The 19,355-nt window shown below is 39.9% G+C and overlaps 1 protein-coding gene and 1 long non-coding RNA gene across 2 annotated transcripts in view; one reads left to right on the plus strand and one right to left on the minus strand.

The window, feature by feature from the left end:
* The window catches only part of Nfia (nuclear factor I A), a 561,296-nt gene that overhangs the window by 67,281 nt on the left and 474,660 nt on the right, over positions 1-19,355 (plus strand). The window lies entirely within an intron of this gene.
* Positions 7,818-19,355, minus strand: part of LOC144367718 (uncharacterized) — a 34,864-nt gene continuing 23,326 nt past the window's right edge. The window contains exons 2-4 of the long non-coding RNA XR_013427241.1: positions 16,351-16,453; positions 9,282-9,342; positions 7,818-8,974 (exon numbers count right to left, since the gene is read on the minus strand). This is a non-coding gene — a long non-coding RNA (uncharacterized LOC144367718). The remainder of the gene's footprint in view (positions 8,975-9,281; positions 9,343-16,350; positions 16,454-19,355) is intronic.

Raw genomic sequence — 19,355 nt, forward strand, 5'->3', positions numbered from 1 at the left:
TAGGATCATGTCATTGGCAAATAGGGATAGTTTGAACTCTTATTTTCCTATTTGTAAACCTTTTATTTCTTTTGCCTAATTGCTCTGGATAGATTTTTCAAGGACTATGTTGAATAGAAGTGATGAAAAATGGCATCCCTGTCTTTTTACAGTTTTTAGAGGGAATGCATTCAGTTTTTCTCCATTTAGAATGATGTTGCCTTGGGTCTTATATATATAATTTTTAAAATGTTGAGGTACATTCCTAATATCCCTAGTTTTTCCTAGAATTTTAAATATGAATGGATGCTGTATTTTATCAAATGTTTTTTCTGCATCTATTCAGAATACCATGTGATTATTGTCTTTAAGTTTATATATGTGGTGAATTACATTTACTGACTTCCATATGTTGAAACAACCTTGCATCCCTGGTATGAAACCTGCTTGATGGTGCTGCATTATCTTTTTAATGTATTTTTGTATGAAATTTCCCAGTATTTTATTAAGATTTCCTGCATCAGGGATATTGATCTGAAGTTTTGGTATCAGGATGATACTAGCTTCATAGAATGAATTTGGAAGGGTTCCCTCCTTTTCTATTTCACTGAATACATTGAGGAAAATTGGTGTTAGTTTTCTTTAAAGGTATGAAAGAACTCAGCAGAGAATCCATCCAGTCCTGGGCTTTTCTTTTTTTGGTAGACTTTTGGTGATATCTTCGATCTCATTTCCTGAAATTGATCTGTTAAAATTTTCTATGTCCTCCTGGTTTAATTTTGGGTAGGTCATATTTCTCTAGAAATTTTTTGATATCTTCAAGATTTTCTAACTTATTGGAATATCAATTTTCAAAATGATTTCTGATCATTGTATTTCAGTAATGTCCATCATTAATTTAAATAACTTGAGTGTTTATTTTAATTAGGTATATATGACAGCAGGATACAATAATTTGAGTTTTTTCTCTTTCTTTAACTTGGCTACAGGTTTAACAATTTTATTATTTTTTTCAAAGAACCAACTTTTTGTTTCATTGACTTTTTTAAAATTTTGTTTGTTTCAATTTTATTGATTTGGTTCTGATTTTAATTATTTCCTGTATTCTACTGGTGTTGATTTGTAATGTTACCAGTGCCTTTCTTTTCATACTATTCAGCAACCCTCTCCTCCTATAGTACTCTAATAAACATGGTAGAACTAAAAGAGTGATATCCAACACATTTGGGATTAGCAATAACTGAATCATTGAATGTTAATTATGGACAATTTCCACCAACTTCTGAAAAGACTAACAATTCTGCCTCAAGCAAAATGATTAGGCTTCTTTCAGGAGAATATGAGAGAACCTATCATTTCTGTCTTCCCACCAATAGAGTCTTCTCTAAATTCTGATTGGTTCCTTTCCCTTCAAGGCCCACCTCACAGGTTAGTACCTACTGGAAAGGATGTCCCACAAGCCCTACCTAAAAAGAACTCTTCTTCTCTATCTTAGGGGAACCTTTTAATTATGAGTATCCTTGAGGATTTTTTTACCCTAAACCACCTTGTATTATTTACTTATGAAATGTATATATTCTGTCAATATCCAGAATGTAAATCCCATAAGTGACTCTATATGTATTAGTGGGTGACTATAAATTTCCCCAAGGGATCACAAGACTCAATTGATGAATACATCTAATATCTCTGCATCTGAGAATATAATTCAGGAAATGTTTGTGGGGAGCTCCTATATCACATGCCAGGTTAAAATCAATCCTTTAGTGTTTAGAAATTCAATGTAATTCAACCAATAGTTGTTGAGATTGTGTTCACTGGGCTTCAGACTGCACCAGCTGATAGGAAGGGCCTTATATTTCCTGAAAGCCTCGCCTGTACTAGGCACTGGGCCATCACTCCATTTGATTCTCACCACAGTCTTAGAGGCTAGAAACTATCAACCCCATGTTAGAGGAGACAAAACTAAGACTTCCAAAGTCAAAGTAACTTTCCCAATGACATGTCATTGATAGTTTTGGACATGTCTCCCTGGACCATGAGACTCAAAACTAGGTCATATTCCAAAGACCATGATGTCCTTTTAATTTAACCTACTAACCCCATCTTTTTGACAAAAAGTATTTTGTTTTTTATATAAGAAATATTTTTGTATAGAAAACATTTTTATATTTATATAAGAAATGTTTTATATAAAAAAATGCTATACACAAATTTGTTAAGTTAAATATATAATACATAATATTATATAATTATATTTGTATTACATATGTTTTTATATATTATGAAAACTAAATTATTACAAATTATTCCAGAAAGATGGCATATGCCATCTTGGGATATAGGCAAAGAAGAAAAAAAGAAGGGAAGAAATGCAACAGTGTAAGTCATTTGGCAGAGAGTATGGCACAGAAACTCGGGGTGGGTGAGTTTTGAGGAGGTAGAAAATTGTGGGAAGGAAAAAGCACTGCATATTCGCTAAGTTTCTGTGACATGGCAGGGACTTTTCCTGTTTTCTCATCCAAATCGCATAGCAACTCTGTGAGGTTATTATCATGAGGAAACGGAGACTCAGAGAGCTTGGTAATTTTTGCAAGTTCATAGAGATAGGAAGTTGTAGAGCTGGGATTGAGCCCAGGTCTTTCTGACCAAAGAATTCACTCTCCTTCTTTGTCCCAGACTATTTCTCCTGACCTCTCTTCCCATGAGGACCTTGAGTATAATAAGTACCTTCAAAATAGAAAATGGAGGGACAGTATAAACGTGAAATGGAATTAAAGGAGGTCCCATGGAGAGATTTTGCCTATTTCTCAAGTTAACTTGGGGCTCCTAGGCAACAGTGGTACAAGAGCCTCCACCAAGTCCTGTTACCTCCTTGTGTCTGTCTTACCATTGATTCAATTCTTGTTATTTTCTCTATATTCATCTGACTTATACACTGGAGAGTCAACCCAAAGACCATGATAGGCCTTGGTTCTCCTTGGTTCTCCTGTGGTCCTGCCTATAACTAAGTACTGGTCATTTAGGAAGTGGTCACCTCTCCAGGCTCAGTTTCTCCTTCTGGACAATTAGTTTGTTGAATTGAATGTTCTAAAACTCATGCAGCTCTGCAGTCTTGAGTTGCTACAAAAAGCAAGAGCAAAATGCAATGTTCTCTACTTATCAGACAATTGCTGTCTGAAGTCCTTCCTGAGGAGCCCAGACAGGACTGCTGGCCCAATCAGTGCTTCTGTCACTGTGTGGTTTGTCTGTCTGGGCCTAGAGCAGGTGATTAATATAGATTAAAGCACTGATATTTACGAAGCACTGATATTTGTCTAATGCCCGATAGGTGGCAGTCAGCCTTGGTACCCAAGGAAGATTTTTTCATTCAGTCAACAGATATTTACCAAGGCTCTGCCCACAATGCCTGTCAGGGTCTCTATGTGATGGATACAGGAGAAAACTGGCAGCCTAAGGAAGCCTTAAACAAATAACTACACAAGGGAAGTCACGTTGTAGAGTTCATGTGGCTCTGGCTACCATGTGAATTAGAGACAGCCAGATGAGAGGCAGTTAGAAAACCCACAGCAACAATCCAGGAGAGACCTGAGGCTCTGCACTCCATCAAGACTGGGATGCTGACGGCCTGCCATTCTTGGGAGGTAGAGGAGTGAGTGGGGCAGCCAGGCGGTATTCGCGGCACCCCGATTGCCAGCGCTGCTGAGCATGTGGAGAAGAACAATGCTAATCACCATGCGCCTGGCTTGCTTGGTTCGCCCATCCAGGGAGGCAGGATGCCAAGAGGCACAGGTGTTCCCTACCATCGAAGGAAGCCTCTGCCTCTCTTGATTGCATAAACAGGCCTCCTGCCTTCCTGCCCCCTCAACAAGCAGTATCGCCCCAGGGAGCCCCGGCCTCCCACTCTGGCTACCCTAGACAGAGGCCAAAGGACTGGAAGGATGTGAGAGGGATGAAAGTTCCTCCTTCTGGACATGGTTGACGGGTTGTTCAGACCCTACAGAATCCTGAAAGGGCTGTGGGCCCATCCTCTGGGTCAGCGTCATGTGATCCCCGCGTTCTGCGCCCGCTCGCTACCATCTGTTTCCTATCGAGGCTGAGCACGAGCTCGTGCGTGTGGTCACGATCGCACAGAAAAATCACTCTGCCAACAAATGGGGAAATGCTAGCTTCCATCCTCTCTTTGGCTTTCTCATTTTAACCCACTTCCGATATGATCGTTGAGAATTTTGACCCTTTCTACCATGTCTTCCACAACCCCAAGGAAAATAAAATAGCATCGAATTGCACTCAAGGTCAATGCTTTTCCTAAAGGAGGGCGACTCGTTGCCATATACATATATACAAGGGCCGAATGGAAAGAGGAAATATGAGCAAAGTGGTTGCATCCTTTTGCAATCAACTATTATGAAAGCTGGTCATCTCCTGTGCTACAAGGAGACATGGGGTTTCCAACAGGCCAGCGTTTTATTTTACATAATTGTAACCATCTCAGCATGTCAATTAACATAGAATGTTACCTTTGGGATGGGATCAATTAGAGACCTGAAGATTGAATTTGGAATCATGATTAGCCTGTTTTACATTTTGCCTTCATTTTCTAAAATATACAATTGTCTGATTCAGCCCAATTTTTTAAAACATATTGTAAACTTATTTATTTTTTTAAGCCAAAACAGACGTGGGAGGCCGGTTCCTACAGGAACCATAGCGAAAGGGAGGGTGGGGGAGGGGAGGGGCTGCTATTTGATTAGAGTCTATTCTTAAATTTCCACAGCAAGAAAATATTGAATGTAGTGTAATGGTTGCTAGATTTTCTTAAGAACTGAAATCATTACGCTCTGGCTGAGATCCAAGTTCTTCCCTTTTTTTTAGGTTACAATTTGAAACAGTGCAGAACATGCTAGAGTGTTGTAGTCATTCATGTAATGTCATTGAATCAAGCTTCTGGAAATAGACAAAGGACTTTGTGTCCCGAAATGTTCTTCTGGCGGAAAATTGATAGCAGCATGAGATATGCTATTACTGGGTTTGGTTCTGCCTCCAAATTTGTGCTGACTCAAGTGATAGAGGGAGAGGGAGAGAAAGAGGGAACAGGCAAGTGAACTTACAACTGTGTTGGGAAGCTAAATACTTAAGACAAAATCCGCATGGAGAGAAGGCACACATTTGTGAGCAGAGAAGTGAAGGTTTTCAGGGGTCACTACAAAAATATGAACTTCTTTGCTTGCTTTTATTAAGTTATTGTTTCCCAAATGGAGACAATGAACAGGCAAATGCATGACATGAAACCCTCGGGTAATTCTCCAAGCCCTCCCCCCATCCCCTATTCTTGCCCTCCAAAATGTTTTCTCATTCATTGAAACCCCTTGTCTGGAGCTTTTGCCAGATTCATCAGAATGACAAACAAGTCCAGCTTCACAAACCAGGCTGCAACCTGAATGCAAATCAAGTCGAGGTCTGGACGCTCTGGCCAGGACACATGTGCTTGGCCCCAGCCCATGCTTAGCCTGTTCTTTGCCCCCTGACACCTTTCCAAGATTTGCCATCTTTATTGCTACAGTCCCCCTCAGAAGGAAAACTTAGAGCTATTTGTGCATGATGTGAAAGATATGTCAATAAACCTCCTTTCAACATAAATAGCACATCAAAATATTACCAAATAATGCTGTTGACTTTGCCAGCAGGCAAAGGACTCCATCTGGAGATAATATCTTCCAACTGAGAGGCATCCAAGGTGCCCTTTCCTAGACAACGGGTACACTGACCATGGTATGGCTAAATCCCATCCTAACTGCACACGTGGGTAATCCTCCTCTCCTTTTGTGCCCAATCCACTTACACCTGGATCTTAGAGTCATCAACTCTTTTATAAAATGAACTCATTGATTCTTTTCCTCTGCGATGGCAATAGACTGTTCTTTTCTGACCACAATCTGATTATATCCACATATCTTCCAGAGATACTCAAAATAGCAACTGCTAGGTTCAAATTGATGACAGTGCTGGATAGCTCCACCAGCGCTCTCTGATCATCTGCTCCTGTTCACTCAATGATGACAGCAAAACTCACAGATAAGTTAGCTCCCCGAGATGTTAGAAAGGACACACTGTGAGCAGTGAGCAAAGGTTTCTTCCCCACTTCCCTGAGCACAGGTATTTCCTCCCTTCTGTGAACTCCTAGGAATTAGAGTCAGAGATATAGACACACCGTTATTCAACAAATTCTTGCTGAGCATTTATTATGTGCAAAAGACAGGAAGGCAACACTGGTGAGTCAAGTATGGATAGGAGCCCCAGTTCTTTCTAATCAGTATGACTCCCCACTTTCTACTCTGATGAAGTCTAAAGATTCCTGGGCATCCTAGAAGGGGCTTGTGTTCTCACAGTCAACCCAGTCTCTGGGCTTCTTTTGTAAATTGCATCGCTGACAAACTATATCTATGTCTACCTGATCTTAAAAGAGGTCATTTCCAATTATATTAGAGTTCATGCAAAGCATTTGTGTGCTAAGTAGGTTTAGAGGTAAATATCCCTAGGAAGGAGGAAGAAATAATATTGTAGCAACACCACATCATGTTAAGTATTAAATATAAGAGATAGAACAATCCCAAGAACAGAGGATTTCAAATGGCACTTCCCTGGGACTTACTGTAGCTCACTCACTGCCTTCCCCACAACTCAGCCTGACCCCTCACAGTTCTCTACCCCTTTGTACTCTTGTTCTTCTTCACAGAGGGAAAAATAATCTCTTTTCGAAAGATGCATTTGAACTATTCCCTCTTTGGTGGAGGGATGGAAGGTGGTTGCTAAAGTTTGTACTTACAACTCTCAAACCTCAGATCTCAAATACCTCTAATGAATCATCAGTCTTTTTTTAAAAAAAAAAAGATGGTTTCCTTCCTAAGAACAATATTAGTGTCAAATGTTAAAGTAATAAATATTTTGCCTTAATACACAGAGATATGACTCCATTCAATTCCATATTCTCTACCAGTTTCTGAGCACCTTCTGTGTGCTAAGAGCTATGCTAAGCCTTCTAAGCATATAAATTCACTGAATCCTCACCACAATCTACCATGGTGGGTAACTCAAGATGGGAAGGATTTCATTGTACAAGGCCAGCCAGATCTGTCTGATGCTAAGGCTCATCTCCTCATCAATAAATTACTCTGCCTCTGACAACTCAGCAAACATTAATTACTTGCAAGGTACAATGTGAGATACAAAGGTCAAGGGGCAGGGTCCCAGCACCAAGGCTTAGTAACCAAGGAGAAACCCAGAGTTACAACTTTGCAGATGGACAGAACTGAGTTTCAATCCCAACTGTGATGAAATTGTTGGGTAACATTAAGCAATTACTCAATCACTCTGAATCTCAAGTTCCTCAAGTAAAAAATGAAATTAGTGACAGTATGTACCCTGTTAAATTGTTCTGGGGACTCAAGGAGATAAGGCATGAAAAGCACTCAATACAGTGCCTTGGCGTATCATAAGCCCCAAATGAATGTGTCTGTCCTCTCATGATTTTATTAAAGATGATTTTATTGCTTGCTTTGTGGATGTGGTATATTATACTGAGTCTCTTCCTGCTGCTGAATACCTTTCTAAAAATCAATTACATGGCAAGTTAATGTCTTGTCATATGGACATACCATAATTGACCTCATTATTCCCTTGCTACATTTATCTATTAGGGAATAACATTGTTTGTTTTACCAATATGTATAAAATCTTAACATATGAAGGCTATTAAATCTTTCTTTATATTTGGGGCAAGTATTTCCCCAGATTTTTTTGGCCTTTAATTTTATTTAAAATAATTTTGACATGCAATTATTAATTTATATCTAGTCAAAACTACCTAAATTTCCCTGTGTGATTCCTTCCATTCATTTTAAGTTTAAAAAGTCCTTCCTACACAGAGATGAGAGGGCTGTCTTCCAACATTTTTTTCTAGTGCAAAAATACATTTTGAAGTGTAAAATTATTCACCAACTAAGTAGATTCTGAAATTTAACATTGGTTTCTTCTATTCATGAGAACTTCAGTACCTTATGGCTTACAGTAGCTTATAATAGCATTAATAGTGATTTTCTCATAATCTTGTTTGGGAGATTAATAAGAATCAGATTTAATTCTTTCATCCTAGGAGTCCTTTCATGAGTTAGTCCACCATTCTCCTTCTTAAGTAGAGAAATTTCTAGAATATAAGAAGTCACATGGATCTCTAATGATGCCCTCATGAATGTCACAGATCTGCTCCATGTGGGTCTGGCCTTTGGGGGCTCTCCTGATTTTCCCTACAATTCTGGATGATTTGGAGAAAAAAAAATTGGCATTGAGGCTGACTCAGGTGAAGAGCTCACCCTGCACTTGACATTGTGATGCTTGAGCACATACAAGGGAAATCTCCTGAGCCTCTGTTTTCTCATTTAAACAGAAGAAAATAATGAAACCAACTTTTACATTAAAAACCTGAATAAGATAATGCAGGTTAATCTCTTAACACAACCCCTGACAAATAAATGATTGACAAATGCTAGCTATTTTTCTATTTTCTCCACCACAAAATGACCATAGTGGCTTTCAAAGGTGCTAGTGGCCAATACAGACTGTGAACTAAAATTCCTCACACTGCAGCATAAGGCCCTAAACGTCAATATAATTCTAGCCTTATAGAAAACTGGAATGGGAGTAAGGTGGAGATATGGGATCCAAAGTATAATGAATTGGTTTTCTACAGGTGTCACAACAAATTCCCATAAACAGGATAGTGTAGACAATACAAACCTATTTTTCCATGGTTCTGGAGTCCAGAAGTTGGAAGTCATGGTATGGGCAGGGTTCACTCCTCCTGAGGACCCTGAGGGAGACATAGTCCTAGCTTCTGGTGGCTTCTGGAATTCCTTGGTGCTCCTCAGATGGTAGACACGCCACACGAATCTCTGCTTCCCTGTTCACATCACCATCTCCTGTGTGTCTTCTCTTCATGCTAAGGACATTAGTCACTAAATTTAGGGCCCACCATATCACCCAAGATGATTTCATCTGGACAATTTTAACTTTATTACAACTTCAAAGACCCTCTTTCCAAATAAGCTTGTGTCACAGGTTCCAGTAAACATGTATGTGAGGAATCACTATTCAATCCACTCTCCATGGTACCTCCAGGAAGTGAAAGAGGCAAGGGCTCTATCCTTGAAGACTAAATGATCATTATGTGAGTTGCAGCATATTAATCATCATCTTTAAACATCTAAGAGAAAACATATAAAACTCTAAAGAGTAAAAATGATTACCTGTATCATCAACAACAACAGCAAAAAGTATATTCTTGGAGGAATGCAGGGTCTGAAAATCCTATAGGAAAAAAAATTAGTCAGGAAATCCTTCTGGTCTATTTTAAAAAGGTATTTCCAGCTTAATAAGAATTTCTTAACACTTTCTGCCACTGGTATTTCTATTGACTGAAGGAAGATCTCTGGCATGAAAGTGTCAAGGTGATCTGAATAATATTCTTGCAAATGCCAATGCTTTATAAATGCAAAATATAAAACATGCCGACTATAAAGAACATGTCCCTCCACTACCCTCCCTAAAGATAGCTTCTGCCAAATGCAATAAATTGTTTATTTTGTGTGAGCCATGTTTATATATCTTTACATCCTCCTTCCTGGAAAGTGTTTTACAAATTGATTAAGGTAGTTATTACTGTAGTTCCTCAATTTCAAGCCCCATTTTCCCTTTTCCAGGTCAACTTCAAGTGAACTTTAAAGGATTCCTTTTTATTGGGATTTTGTAATGTTCAAAAAATGTAACTTTTTGTGAAAATGTTAGAGAAGAAACTTAATAACTTTATATTGGTTGCGTTATTTGAGACTATAAAAGGAATTTCAAGCTTCTTCCAAAAAATAACCAGATCTGATTGTTGCTTCATATACATCATTCGGTCTTTTCTTAGTGGTAATGCACACTTATTAACATCACTCATGTGTGTTTACCTAATTCTGTATGAACAAATATTTGAATTCATTCATTCTTGTCAGCAAGTTACTCAAGTGCCTCATAGGCCAGGGACTGTGCCATTCACTGACTCCTTAGGAGGTACAAGGGGAGAATCAGACACATGCCTAGTGTTACCAAACCTGGATTTTTCTATCTTCATAGGTCACCTACAGTGCTGAGTATTCACTACCCTTATGGTGTAGCCCATACCATTGTTGAACCTTCTTAGTATCCACAGGAAATACATGGAAAATGGAGAAAAGATAGATTCCTAGAGTTACCTTCCAGGAATTCGGATTCAGCTAGTCAATTGTAAGAATCCAGAAACCAACAATATTAACATGTATCTTTGGGGACTCTAATACAGTAGTTCCCTAGGTGGTTCACAGAACATGTTTTGGCAACTATCTATCTAGTGACAGGGAGTACCAGTGAAGCTGTCAAACCTGATGGCTTAGGGCATGCACAGGGCCAAGCTCCCTCTATGTCAGAGGGCTAGAATGGGCCTCTCAGACCATTTTCCTAGAATTAATATCCATTGTCTAAGTTTTATATTTTGAAGCCACACAAGAAGTCTTTGTTTTTAATACTTATCAACTATTTATGACTGTCAGTTATGTGCCAGGTGCTTTCCTTAGTACAGGAGCTACATTTAAAAATGAAACAAAGAGCTGACAATGTAGCTCAGTGGTAGGGTACTTGCCTATCATGCATGAGGCCCTGAGTTCAATCCCTAGTAACACAAAAATAAATGAATGAAACAAAAACTCTACCTTTGTTGGCACTTACAAGCCAATGGGGGAATGATGCTCCATTATTTTTGTCTACAGTTTTATTCAGTCACATGTGCATTTATCCATTTCACAAACACAGATTGCACCAGGCTAGGGGAATGGCACAATGCTTCACAGCATAGTCTCTATCCTCTAAGGAAATTGCAGACAAGGGAGAGTGATGGACAAGTCAAACCCTCTAAGACAGTTTATCAAGTACAAAGATGGAAGAGGCTGTGCATAGTAAGAGAACTTAAAAAGGAGTGATCGAGGAAAGCTTCCCAGAGGAAGCAACTCTAGATCTAACCCTTGAAGAACAAGTAGGACTCAGCAGCTGGCACATGTTCAGGAGAAGAAAGAACTAGAGAGAGCTCAGCATGACAGAAGCAAGTGGGAAGGCAGAGAAGGTGATTAATAAAGCTGTGTCAAGAGACAGGACCTTGACCGTGAAGAGAGGGTTTTATCCTGAATATCATGGGGAGTCATTGGAGGCTGATTTGTGTTTTAGAAAAATCTCTCTGGTTCAATAAAAGGAATGAATTAGAGGAAGAGAGTAGAGTCAAAAAATGAGTTGTAAACTTGTAAACTTATCACCATACAACAGGTCACAGTGATAAAGGCCTGAATGTGTGCATATAAATAGGTAGGGAGGGATATAGTTGAAAGGTATTTGAGAAACAGAACTGAGAACACCTGATGACTGATTAGGTGTCAGGAGAATGAGGCCCCCAGAATGGCAATCATGTCCCCAAAACTTCCCATTAGCCTTCCCTCAGGACTAATGACCAAGGTTTCAATATTTACATCATCCTGGCTCCTCCCAATCTTATTGCTCTTTATCATAAGGAACTGAATTAATGGAGAGCTTGACCAGGGTCTTTGTGGGGCATCGTACTCCAATTGAAACCACCTACTTAAGTACCTCAGATGGATTTAAATTATCTCCAGAAATCCTGATCAGCCAACTTAAAAAGAGGAACTTGGTGATATCCAAGACAGAAAATCCAAAGGAATTGGAAATTCTTTTGAATTGCTGAGCAACTGAATCCAAAGCTCATGGTCATATTTTATAGGGCATCTATAAAATGATGGCAGGCTGCCAGGCTCTGTGGCACATGCCTATAATCCCAGAAGTTCAGGAAGATGAGGCAGGAGGATCTTAAGTTCAAAGCCAGCCTCAGAAACTTAGTGAGTCCCTAAGCAACTTAAAAGGAACCTGCCTCAAAATAACAAATAAAAAGGTTTGGGGATGTGACTCAGTGATTAAGCATCCCTGGATTTAATCCCTGGTACCAAAAAAAAAAAAAAATGTCAGGCTAAAGGTGATACCTGCAAATCACAGAATGTTTACCTAAAGGGGCAAGGGAGCAAGGGAGACAGTAAGGAGGAGGAAATTCAATGAAAGAAGGAATAAGCAGAGGCCTGTCACAGTTATAGCACTTTATCCTTGTGCTGATGCTGGTACATCTTACACACTGTTTGGTCTGAAATGCTCAGTGTCCCTGGGAATACCTTGGGGATCTGCTCACTGACTCTGTGACCTGGGGGAAAATTCCAAAAGACCCTTTGAATGACCCAGCTTGCAAGTTTGAAGACTTAGCATGTGCCAACTCTTTCTTTTCATCTGGGTACAGGTCGGTTCTTGAAAATCCTAGGGGACCTTTTGTGTAGGATGTAATACCTACAGCTAGCTGTATTCTGGTTGCTTCTCAATATATTAAACACATATATTCAGTAAACAAAACTTGGGAAATTAAAGGGGAAAGTTGAAAGAGAGATAATGATTCAAGCCACTGGTTTTTAGGTCATTATAACTCAAAGCCCTAGACAATCTTTGGATAGAGAAGGGTGAGTGACCCATGCTGAGCCTTCCACTACCTGCCCTTTCTCTCCAGCTGTCCCTAGTATTTTCACATAACCACATACCAGCTTTCTATGTAGGTTTTTTGAATTATGGGTTCTAAACCTTGAATGAAAAAAAAAATTTTGAATATTGAATTCTGCAAACTACAAAATTTAATTTCTACCATTCCTTTTTCATAATCAGAATTTAGGTGTTCACTACATGCATGTGTACACATATGTAATGCATAGATACAGTGACACACATACACATAGTGCCACTAATGACCAAATGTACCAACAAGGAAGAGCAATATAAAATTACTAAAGGAAGATCTCATTTTCCCTTCTTCATCAAAGGGGAAAATCTTATCTATTGACTTCTCCATGGGCCCTTTTGTGATCAATTTAAGCTCTTGCTGAGGGCTGGTGCTGGTACCTCCTGAGCTTTTGCTTACATCATTTCCTCTACTAAGCACACAATTGCCACTCTGAAACTTGTCAAGGAAGCAAACAAGTGAATGAAAAATGAAAATACAAGATAATAAACAAATAGATGAATGGTTGAGTAATGTGTCTGATCAATTAACTCACACATAAATTATGTTCTCATAATTAATGTTCCTCATTAAAGCTATGAGTCATCCACAATATGAACACATATGTAAATTTCGACACATGTTACTTTCTCAGCCAGAATCCATGCCTGACAACATTTTCATGTGTGAACATTTAGAATCAAGGCAAAAGGTCTTTCTTAAGCTAAGATGATTACTCCTGACAGTAGCAATATAAACAGACTCATGTCAGAAATTTGCTAATTATCTTTTCACTGCTAACATCCACTTTGTTGATCTGCTTTACCATGAAAAGATTTTTTATTGAGAAGCATGTTGGGAGCCTCCGATGTGGAAATCTGCCAGAATGCCAGCAAAAAAAAAATTATCAAATTACATAACTTTTCTTTGACTGTTCTTTCACAGACAACCCAAAAGCCAACAAGTTAGACACAGTAGTTTCCTCATTCGGTAGAAAGAAATGAAGACCTAATATCTAGATCCAATTCAGTTATCGTTGTTGGGCAACTTCTAGCAAACTTGAGAGAGATGGAGGGGTAGGTACAAAGGCACTGCAAAGAGCTGTCCCTCTTTATTTTCTTACTGAATTAGTATTTGTTTTGCATGTACTGTGAGCCAGGCACTTTTGCTAAAAACTGTTTATAGACATAAACAAATAGTCATCATGGTCCCTATCCAAAGAGCTTTCAGTGTAGTGTATAAGACAAATATTAAATGATAAGCATACCAACAAGGATAAATTATAAACATTGTTAAGTGCTTTCTAGGAAAAGGATGAGAAATATCAATGGCACTGCCTCTCATTTGTGACCCTAATGCTTCATGTTGTAGTGTGTGTAATAAGCTTAGCATTAGATGCAGAAAATTCTGTGGGCATTTAGGTTAAAATATATATACCTCCAGCTACAGACTCCTTGTAGAAGAGACACTGTTTGGGGGTCTTCTAGGATGATGGATAAATACTTGACACATAATGAAAACCATGGGAACGAAACAAGGGAGAAAGGAAAGGAAAGTGGGTCTTGAAAACAGCAAGCAGTTGAGAGTAGCAAAAGAATCAGGTATGGGGGACCATCAAAAGAGATGCAGTTATGGAAGGCCTCAAATACCAAACCAAGAAGTTTAAACACTATTCTATAGGCCTGAGAAGTCCTGGAAACATCATGATGGACAAGATTATGGAAGGCCTAGAATGCCACACTAAGAAATTTAAATATTATCCTATAGGTTTAAGGAGCCCTTAAAGGCTTATAAGGAGGGTATTGCAAAGCTCATAACTGCTTTTTTAAAAAAAAAAAACACCATGATACATGAACCGAGCATGATTATTCAAAGGATATATTTAACAATAATAATAATAAAGAATAATAATCCTTTTAATTAAGGTTTCAAAGGAATAAGAATTAAAGTGGGCAGAATACACTGATCCAGATGAGATCATTAAGAAACAGTAGAACCAGGCATGGGGCACACACCTCTCAGCAGCTTGGGAGGCTGAGGCAGGAGGATTCACAATTCACAGCCAGCCTCCGCAACAACGAGGCACTAAGCAACTCAGTGAGACCCTGTCTCCAAATAAAATACAAAATAGGGCTGGGGATGTGGCTTAGTGGCTAAATGCCCCTGAGTTCAATCCCCTGTACCCCTCCCCCCCAAAAAAAGAAACACTAGTACGGCCTCTGTCCAAGTGAGAATGACAATTTGAAATGGGACCCTGGGTGCAAGTTTGGGAGGGACATGACAAGTGGCAAATGTTAACAAAGTCATTAGCCTTGGAGAATGGGGCACAATCCTGATTGACCCTGGAGAATGAGAGGATGGTATCAGGTGCAACTTGAAATCTCTTGAGTCTTAGGGAAGAGGGTGACGGTGGTGTCACTAAATAACCAGGGAATCAATGAGGAGGAACCCATCGGAAGTAGAGCCACTTGGTTTGACTTGGGAATGCTGAGTTCCATGACTTGAGAGGCCTACTGTCCTGCAGCCAGTCCTACTGTTTTTTTTTGTTGTTGTTGTTTTTTAATAAGCTCAGGTAGGTAGTGTTCCTGTTGGGATGACCCAGCAAGAGGAAAGTGAATGAATCACCACAGTCAAGGCTCAGAGCCCTGGGTCTCTGCATCTATTTAGTTTAGCCAGTGACTTATTATGAAGTGTTGACTGTACTCAAGCTCGGGTGTCCTTGGAGAACAGGGACCACAGCATCTAACCTAATATTCTCTGGTATTATTGCGCTAATAACTCTTTATTGGAGAAATCAAGTAGCTGTAAGTTTTCACTGCTGTTGGAAAAGCTTGAGGGGTGAGTCATGGATTGCCCACAGAAGAACCCTGTCACCACAGGCGTGTAGTAAAATTAAGTTCAAATAAAATGCTCTAGAAGAGTGTTTCATTTCAGAAAGGCTTACATTCTTCCCCTTACTGGAAATGAGTGTTACAAGGCATTAAAAGGCTCTAGGTCCTATATGGTGTTTAATATAAGAGCTCCATTTCTTTTCTTTAATCTACATGAGATCAATACTAAAACTCGTAAGCAATAAAAGTAGCTGCAGTAGACCATTGTGTTTATAGCACTATATCATTTATGAAACACTTTTTCCAATATTGCCCTTCTGATCTTCAAAACAACCCAGCACAGTTGGTGCTTCTGACTCTCCTTTCATTTAGAGAAACTGAATCTCAGAGAGGCCACAGGTGGGGCCCATGACCACCTATCTATAAAGTACCAGAGCCAGGGTTGAGCCAGAGATTCATCACTGTAAAGTGTATTTGCATAGCGTTTACAGTTAACCATGTTTTGCAGCCATTGTTGACCCCCTTTAAGGCAGAGGGACCTGAGAGACTGAATGACTTGGAAACAGTACCCTTAAGAGTGGCAGAGCTGAGCATCCAGGCCTTGCACTCTCTTCCCTCACCACCCTGCACAGGTTCTCCTACCAATATGCCCAGTGGAGAATGCACTGAATATCATGCACTGCCAAAGGCTAGGACTTTCATCTGTCATGTGGTACACGATTAAAAGAGCCCCCACAAGTTCTTCCTTCTGTACATTCCCTAAGTCTATATGTGCCACTGAGAAGATGTCATAAAAATTCTGTCCTTTACTTGATAATTGGCAGAGGTTCCAGTTTCAAGTGCCCCAGATTGAACTTTCTCACCTTCACCCATACATACCATGAAGTTCATCCCATGCACAGAGGTCACTGGGGGAAAGTCTGTTAGAAGTCCAAAGCAAGCCCATCCATAGTACCAGCTAATGGCTGTGCCCATGTGTCCACTGAAAAATACCCAGAGAATTCAGTCACTCTACCTGACACACAGACTCTGGAAAAATGAGTTGAAGATAACTGAGACACTTACAGCCACTCTTATCCTGGAATCTCTTATCAATGGCTATAGCAAAGCATTGAAGTATAATTTAGAATTTTACCAAGAGAATTCTCATGGAGACTGAAGAGGAGGTTTATCTTTCACATGGCAAGGCAAACCTACTCTAACCCATCCTGGGAAATGTCTCTGGTGCCCCAAATTTCCTTTTCCTAGAGCTGCTGCTGTTTGTCTCCTCTGCAATTCTAAACAGCTTCCCTGCACCCTTGGGCCTCTTCTTCATGGAGATCAATTGCTATCCCCACCTATCAATCCTACTTAAGGAAACTAAAAGTACTCTTTGGGATCCACTCTCTTTAAAAATTTGGAAACTGTTAGAGATAATTTTTTTTAAAAAAAAACTACTGATATAATGATTATTCCTGTCTAAAAAATAATAACACTATAGCCAACATGTTCTGTCTCAGGTTTTGTTTTGTTTTGTTTTGCATAGTTTGTTTCTAATTCTTGAAACATCCCTATAAGGAAAATAATGATCCTCATTTTACAGATAAGAATACTGAAACTTGAAGGAATTAATCTACTTTTCAGCTATAAGTAGATCCCTGCTAATTGGGCAGACCCAAGATTGACTCCAAAAAAAAAAAAACCACGCATACCCTGCCAAGCTGCATAGACAGAAACAGCATACCATGTTCTCTGTGAGAGCTGCCCTCTCCTCCCCAACCAGCACCCAGCTCAAGCTGGCTACAGATCCCCAGCCCTACCCCACCCTGTGTTTCCACTGGCCAGAGGCAAAAGGAAGCTTGTTACCTTTGAACTGATAGACCCATTTCCTGAGCTGAGCCCAAGGTGCTAGTCTACACATGGCTCAGCTTCCCCATGCCCAGAGACCTGCTCCCCACCTCTAGTCACATCTGGAACATATTTTGAATTATCTCTAACCACAACTGCAAAAAATAAAAATTTTGAGTCAGAGATGATAAGAGATTAATCAAGTGACTTAGGACTACTCACTGAAGTTCTCTGTGCCCAAAGCCTTTGTTTCCTCACTTGAACACCAGAGTCAAGGAATAATGAAATAATGCAAAAGTAAATGTAGTTTCTTCTTATTATCATTCCCAATGGCAGCTTCAGCTCTCTCCAGGCCTCCCAAACATTGAGATGATCATTTAACCTCTGGACCCCAAGCATCCTCCCCTGTGTTGGCAAGATGAGTTTAATCATCTCTGAGATTCCTTCCTACATTGACTCTCTATGAAGCAACCCCCACTTTGCATTTATTTTCCTGTTTGTGGATGAAAATAAAAACCACTAATTCCCAAAACCTCTCAGAAAAAGGCCTGTTTGGCATGGGCTTCCATTGGAAACTGCTCTTCTTTTCCAGAATAGGAATAAAAAGCATGTGTTGCTTGCTGTTTGTTCAAATTCAGAGGGAAAGGGAAATGGTAGAGTAGCTTCATGTGGCAAAGAGATCTTGGATGGGGGAAGGTGTTTAACTCATTGAATCGATAATCTGGGGCTTTGGGAGAAGGTCTGCTACCAAGGGTTTGCCCAGAGTATACACTTGTTATGTGATGATAATAACAAGATGATATTCCCAGAGACGTCCATCCTGGAGGACAACTCTTCAAATTGGAACCCAGGGAGTGACAGTACTGAGGGGAACTAAGCAGAGAAGGTAAAGGTGATAAAATAACTATTAGCCCAGGACACAAGAGGAAAACAAGAGAGAAAGAGAACTGGTACGATCTGGTCTAAAATCAGGCCCCAACTGTTGTCCCAGCAAGCAGGGCTTGTCAGCAGCTTCCTACGGGAAGCCTGGGCAGCCAGTCCCATTCAAACTCCTGCCAGGAGGCATCTTTACAGACAAGTTTCTGCCTCAACTCCATTGAGAACATATGAAAGGCTTTCCCACCCCCTCTTCTGAAAGAGTTTTCCCTTTTGGACAGATTTTCAGGTCATTTTCTGACCCATCTCTGGAAAAACAATGACTGCCAGACCTCTCCTGACTTCTGTGCTAATAGAAACAAAAGCCATATTTCTTTACTCAAAATACAGAACGATGCCCAGACCCAGCCCTCAGGCTCCCCGAGGCACTCCTGCCGCCTGGCCCCTTGCATGTTCCCCCATACTTTGTCCACTTTGGGAAATAAGTGCCCTTCCAGTTAAGCATGTTTGGACTAATTAATTTATTCCATCTGTTCTTTCCTCTGGAACTTTGACCATGACACAAAAGGTTCCAAAACAGATTTGGTTCTTTTATTGATAACCAGGTCACCCATAATTGATAGAGTAGAGTATGGAGGGCCAAAGGGAAGGGGACACATAAGATTTTTTTTTCCCTTTTCATTTGCTTGGAACATTGCTGATTTAGGCAGTACTTGAAGGCACAGAGACATTGGAGACTACGTACAAAAGTAGCTAATCTCTACATTGCAAGGGAATTTGTAAACCTAACCCTGTTCAAGTCATTAATAGAAGAAATGAGAAGAGAAATAAACAAGTGAGTGAATAATTGTTGAATGAATAAATGAATGAATAAGTAACACTAATGAAATACTGACAGGAGCCAGCTCCTTGACCAGCTTGGGAGTAGAATAATGTTGTGTCACCAGTGAGATAATTATACCTCTCAGAAGTGAAATAACTTGCCTTAGGTGGCAGAGTGCAATTCAAACTCTGGCCTGCATCAACTGTAAAAGGGGTTCGGCGGACGTCAGAGGGAGACACCACACAAGAGACTTACTTCATGCAATCGCGGGGGGGATTTATTGGGGATCCGTTCCAGCGTGCTGGGGCTCTGTGCTCACTCAAGAAGGGAGAGCAGCCCAGAGCCCAGAGCAGAGGTC

Source organism: Ictidomys tridecemlineatus, chromosome 11, assembly GCF_052094955.1.
Source record: "Ictidomys tridecemlineatus isolate mIctTri1 chromosome 11, mIctTri1.hap1, whole genome shotgun sequence".
Taxonomy (NCBI): domain Eukaryota; kingdom Metazoa; phylum Chordata; class Mammalia; order Rodentia; family Sciuridae; genus Ictidomys; species Ictidomys tridecemlineatus.